The following is a 6,887-nucleotide window of genomic DNA, read 5'->3' on the forward strand; positions in this document are numbered from 1 at the left end:
GTTGCTCCCCGCCCACCCTGCCTTCTCGCGCCCGCTGCGTCATCGTCACCATCGAGAGCGCGCCCCTGGGAGGCTTCGGTTGGACGCTAGCCCTCCTTCCCTCCCCGGGCTCGGCGTCGGGCGGCGGCGCCACGGGCGGTCGGCCCTGAGCCTAGGGGCCGGCCTCCCTCGGCGGTGGCGGCGCGTGACCATGTGTCCGGCTCAGAGGCTGCTTGCCCTGTGTCCCGCTCCAGTGTTCTGGGACGCCCCTGAGAAAGACACGGAGTTCCAGGCATCCGCCCGGTTATCTCGAAAACTAGCTTCCAGCGCTGTGTCTGCAGCTTCTCCGCCGGGCACTGCTCAGCGAGGCTTAGGCCCTCCTCCAGGCCAGGTTCCTGGACGCACGGCTGTCCCGTTGCCTTCGTTTCTTAATGCTTTTAATGCTATGTTGTCTTGGATCACAGCCAACCGGAGAGCAAAATAATCTTAATGCCTCACGTATCTCTAAGCACCGTAGAGACAGTGTGTAACATAAAAGAAATTCTCAAACTCTCAAATCTAAGGAATCAGTTAACATGGAAGTCCCCTAAGACTGCTGTCCAATGCCGTAGCAATAGGTGGCTAGGTAGCTATTGAGCGCTTAAAATGTGGCTGGTAGAATTAAGGCATGCTGTGTGTCTAAACCATACACCGATGTCCAAAACCACCTAAGTAATTAATTTTTACTGATTACATATTGAAACAATATTTTTGATATATTGGGCTAAATTAAGAATATTTATTTCACTGTTTTTGTTTTACTTTTAAAATATAGCTAGTTACCAGAAAAATTTAAATTCCGCATGTGGATAGATCTGCTCTAAAATGTTAAGCAGTGATATTTTGGATAGTGAGGTAATTTAGCATTTATCTTAATTTTAAATCAGTCCAGGGAGATGTTTTAATCTAGTATTAAATGTTCCTGTTTGTTTCTTTAACCTAGATGAGTTTATATTGTTTCTTGATTGTTTTATGTTTAGACAATGTTTATTATTTCAAGTGATTTCCTTTTAAATAATCCATGACCTCCCTTGAGATTGGACTGAATTCAATTTTGAAAAGAAGTTGGTTATTTTATCATGGCGATTTATTATAGCTGATATTGATTAAATGAACTACCTTAATCTATAATTAAATGATAAATTACAATCAGAGAAGAGTTTAAATTAATGTCTACTGAGAACCAATCTGCATTCACAATACTTTGTGTTTTACTGGGGTACAGTCAGTGAGAAAGAACAGTGCTTACAAAGGAAACTGCTGTTCAAAGTTATTGGTTGATGAATTAAAGTTATAGTGAGATGGTATACTACTAGCAAAATACAAATGGAAAAAAATTTTTAAGTTTATTTATTTATTTAAAGAGAGCAAGCAAGCGGGGGAGAGGCAGGGAGAGAGGAGGAGAGAATCTCAAGCAGGCCCCACACTTTGAGTGAGGACCCGGAAGCAGGGCTCAATCTCATAAATAGTGAGATCATGACTTGATCCAAAACTAAAACTCAGACATTGAAGGAACTGAGCCACCTAGGCTCTCCTACAAATGGAAATTTTAAAATGTCATCATTGTAGTTAATTAGTTCAAGGACTCACTTTTAAAAACACTTTAACACACTGCGACATTTCTGAAATAGAAATGCATCTCACAGTCAGGAACATCTTAACGCTAACTGGTAGGTTTTTTTTTTCTTAATCATATATATAATAATGCACCTTACAATTAATGCCCTCTTAGATTTGGTGAGTCAATTGGTCAATTAAAGCATTTTGTTATATTCTGCTTTTCTCCAAAATGTTTTTTGGAACCTTACAACAAAAGATTTTATATAGTATGATCAATAACATGGAAAATAAGGCCAAGAAAGATGAAAGAAGCAGATACGCTTAAAGTTAACAGAATTGGGGGAAAAAGAATGAACAGAATTGGTATAACAGTAATTATTAAAGATCAGCAATATTGTACTGAGCCTGGTTACACTTGGTCTTGTACAAACCGTTCTATAGTATCTATCGGTTGGGATTACGTATTCTAAACTGAATATGCATGAGTATGTAACCCTAATATTAGAATATATAATCCTAACATTCTACAGATACTATAAAACTGTACATTTCTTCCATGTAGCACAGCAGCATAGGAGTCTAGCAAAGACTGTCCGCTGATCTCACTTTTAGCAGTTAACACTTTTTTTGGTTTTCTAAAGGGTACTCCTCTCTTTCAGAAAACCAATTTCACAAAGGTCAGGGCTTCTGATTCTTTCCAGGGATAATCCAGTAACATTAATATATATTAGAATTCATACAGTTTGAGAAGCAATGTTTTCAGAGGCAAATAAATTGCAAAATTGTCATTTAATTTTCAACAATCAGGATTCCTAACTTGGGTTGTGTCTAAGAAACATCATCTTTGGTTACATTCTAGATAAATCAAGTTTAAAATGTGACACTTGAGAGGCTATGCACAGAAGAAAGACTGAAAGAAATTACGCCAATTATTTGTCTTTAAAGAATGAAAATGTGCTGATTTTTTTGCCTGCCTTTTTATATTGTTGATATCCTATAATGAGCATTATTTGTTTTTATGGTGAAAAATACACTTTTCTATTTTACAAAGGAGTTTATAAAGCCAAGTAGAAATTTTTCATAATTTATTCTTTTAAAATTATGAGTGGTGCATTCACTTTGGAAGACAATTTGGCAGTTACTTACAAAACTAAACATAGGATCCAGTAATAGCATCCTTGATATTTATCCAAATGAGTTGAAAACATGTGCACACAAAAACCTGCACACAGATGTTTCTAACAGCTTTATCATAATTGATAAAACTTGGAAGCAACCATGTTCTTCAGCAGATGAGTGGATAAACTGTGGTATGTCCAAACAATGGAATAGTATTCACCAAGAAGAAATGAGCTATCAAGCCTTCATGAAAGACAGGAAGGAAGCTTAAATATATATTACTAACTGAAAGAAGACAGTCTTTTCAAGTATATGACATTCTATGAAAGGCAAAACTGGAGATAGTAAAAAGATGAGTGGTTGTCAGGCAAGAGAGGCAAGGGATGAATAGATAGATCACAGAGAATATTAAGGGCAATGAAACTATTCTGTACAAAACTTTATTAGGGCACCTGGGTGTCTCAATCAGTTAAGCGTCTGACTCTGGATTTTGACTTAGGTCATGATCTCATGATTCATGTGATCGAGCTCCATGTAGGGCTCTACACTGGCAATGCAGATCCTGCTTGGGATTCTCTCTCTCTCTCTGCCTGTCTCCCACTTTTGCACTCTCCCTCAAAATAAACAAACATTAATACTAAAATGGTGGTTACATGTATTATACATGTATCAAAACCCATAGAATTTACAACACCAAGAGTGAATTCTAATACAAGCTGTGGACTTTGGGTGATAATGATGTGTCAGTGAAGGTTTATCAACTGTAACAAAGGCCCCACACTGGTGAGGATGTTGATAGTGGGGGGTGGGAGGGGCTGTGCATGTGTTGGAATAGAGTGCGCCTAGGAGAACTGTCCATAATTTCTGTTCAATTTTGCTGTAAACCTAAAACTGCTCCAGAAAATAAAGTCTATCTTTTAGAAACTAATGAGTACTCCACTAAATATATACATATGCATATGTATGTATATATATATATATATGAAAATGTAGTAAGTGAGATAATCTAGTTTGTCATCAGATCCCAGGGATTTGCACCTTCTAGGCACTCAAATATTTGTTGAACGAATGAATAAATAATCTACATTGAGAGAAGTTACCGGAAAAATTGTTCAGCTTTCTCCTGGGTTTGCAAATACTTTAAAAATATTTTTCTTTGTGGAAAAAATACACATTAATTACCATAACCCCTCCTTCATATTACACAATTAGATCACAGAGTTGGAGAGACTAACCACATATTAGTTTGCCTAATCACAACCTGAAGACCCGCTCCAACGCCTATGTTCTACTTGTCAGAGTCAACAGCATGATTTTTATGTCAGCATTGGACATATTTTCCATCTTTGTCATTATTATAAAGAATCTTCCACATAAACATTTTAAAAATCACAAGTCAGTTCCCTACAGTTAACATGTTATTTTTAAAAGACAAGTATACTGTAAATTTTCAGTCTTCTAAAACACTTTTAAAAAACAAGATTAAAAAAAAAAGGTGATCCTCTAGAAATTGGGTAAATTTGAATTTTCAAAAACAAAGTTAGAATCAGTTGATCTGGAATTTATGGTGCTAATGCCAAAAGTTAATTTAATTCATTCTTTTTTTTTTCTCCCCCCCAGCATGTTTGGTAGGAACAAATCCAAAGATACTATGTTACTGTGAATAGCCCTCAAATGCACAAAGGTTCTAGTAAATTTTCAGCTCAGGGCCAGATCCTGACAATCCACACATAAAGTGTGTTTGTATGTCTGGGTGTGGTCCAGGGGAGTGCCTGGAGTTCACTAGAGTTCATTATTTATCCTCAGCTGTTTTGCTAACTCATGTTCAAATAAATTAAAATGATTTACTTATACTAATTTTTCTTTTCAGATCTCATATTTGGTTTTGTTTTAGTCCATAGTGTGCTGGGTTGAAGCACTAATGTTTATTTTTAAAGGAAGCTAAATAAAAGATTTCCAAATATGTCTCATGCAAATGTCAACTACTTTCTTTTTCCATAATATTTTAAAAATTGTTTTCCTTTTATTTTTTTTTGTTAAAAATACTTTTTTGTTTTTAAAGTAATCTCTACTCCCAGTGTGGGTCTTGAACTCATGACCCTAAGATCAAGCTCCACCAGCTGAGCCAGCCAGGTCCCCCTAAAATTGCGTTCTTTTTAGGTAGACTCAATTCAATTTATTTACTCAAGTTTATGTTAAAACTGTCACCTAGACTGTGTGTGTGTGTGTGTGTGTGTGTGTGTGTAAACAAACTTGGTAGTTTATTGAAAGAAAGGGACAAAGACAGAGACAGGCTGAGACTCTTAATTTATTGAACCCAACCTAAGTTATATGCCAGCAAGTTTTTGAAATATTAACTTGATTTTCACCAAAGTCATGAAATATATAATTAAAAGCCAAAAGATTATGTTATTTACCCAGGTGAGACATGTGCTAAGTGAAGGAGCTGGAGTTTGGAACAAGGTCTGTCAGACTTCAAAGCCAATACTCTTTATATAAGCAAATGAAATATTAAGTTATTTTAGACAATTTATGGGAGATGATCAGTCCTCACAGTTCAGGGGTGCCTGGGTGGCTCAGTTGGTTGAGCATTTGATCCTTGATCTCAGCTCAGATCTTGATATCAGGGTTGTAAGTTCAAGCCCCACTTGGTCTCTGCAGTGGGTGTGAAGCCTACTTAAAAAAACAGAGAGGGGCCAGCTTGGCAGAGAAATAGGGGAATCTGAAGTTCTCTCATCTCACAAACAAAGCAGTATTGAAGCTAAAGGAGTTTGAACTCCGAGAGCCCAGGAAGAAAAGAGACAGTCACACTCACAGGGACCCATTGGGACAACATGAGGGGCCATAGGTGCCTGATTGTGAACTAGGGGAGATAAAACCAGTGGAAGGGAGGGAGCGCCTTCTGCACAGAGTCAAAGGAAGAGAAGAGCGGCTGTAGAACCATAGGACTATATTTGGACAAGAAAAAAACCAAGGACTGGAATGAAGAAAGAGATAATCTCTAACTGAGGGGCCTTCTCCAGACTGGGGCTAGCTGCCCCGATGACACACCTGGGGAGGTGGGGAGCCAGCCCTAGGCTCAGTGGCTAGGTCAGGGGCGCAGTCCACAGTAGGAGAAAGTCGCCTCCCTGGCGTGCTATGGGACAGGACAAAGCCTGCCTGTTACTGCCAGCAGGAGACCGCATATCAGGTGGCACAGAGAGGTGCTTCCCCAGTACTGGGGCACATGGAGTGGGAGTTTGAATCCCAGCCAAGCACCAGGGCACAGGAGTTGGTGGAGTGGGACAAACTGCCTCATTTGTGTCTGCCGCACAGTGAGGACAGCTCATACAGAGTGGTTTGGAACCCCTGGTCCATGGAGGAGAGACTGGGGTGTTGCCATTTTTCTCCCCATGCCAACTAGTGGGCGCTTCAGCAAATTGACAGCAGGGCCCACCATGGAGGCGGGACCACCTATACCAAACCACGCCCCTCCTGGCCTGGTAACCAGAGGGCACCTCTTCCAGACCAGTACTGTTGTACTGCCTGATTTAATTATTGTACAGTTCTTATTATATAGATACATTTTTCCTTCCTTTTCTCTTTCTTATGTCTCCTCTAGTCTGCTTACCCTGGTTGTTGGTTTGTTTAAGCAGACATATTTTTTTTTAATTTTTTTAATGTTTTATTTATTTTTGATACAGAGAGAGACAGAGCATGAGACGGGGAGGGGCAGAGAGAGAAGGAGACACAGAACCGGAAGCAGGCTCCAGGCTCTGAGCTAGCTGTCAGCACAGAGCCTGACGCGGGGCTCGAACCCACGAATGTAAGATCTGACCTGAGCCGAAGTCAGAGGCTCAACCGACTGAGCCACCCAGGCGCCCCTTAAGCAGACATATTTAATCCATTCTCCTGTACATGTTCCACATCTCCTTTATTCTCCTTTCACTCTCTTGGGATTAAGCCATATAATTTCTCTGTCTTTTTATTTCTTTTTTCTGGCCTCCTTTTTTATTTTTCTTTCTCTCTCCCTGGATTAAGCCATAGTTTCTCTGGTTGATTTTTATTCTTTCGTATTCCCCACCCCTATCATATCTCTTTGTTACGGGATAAGGCCTCTTCCATCAGCACTGCCTCCACCCTGTTGTTTACTTGTAGCTGGTGTTTCTGGTTTTTTGTTTCTGGATTTATTTTTTTTGTTTGTGTGTTGG

Source organism: Suricata suricatta, chromosome 13 (assembly GCF_006229205.1).
Source record: "Suricata suricatta isolate VVHF042 chromosome 13, meerkat_22Aug2017_6uvM2_HiC, whole genome shotgun sequence".
Taxonomy (NCBI): Eukaryota; Metazoa; Chordata; class Mammalia; order Carnivora; family Herpestidae; genus Suricata; species Suricata suricatta.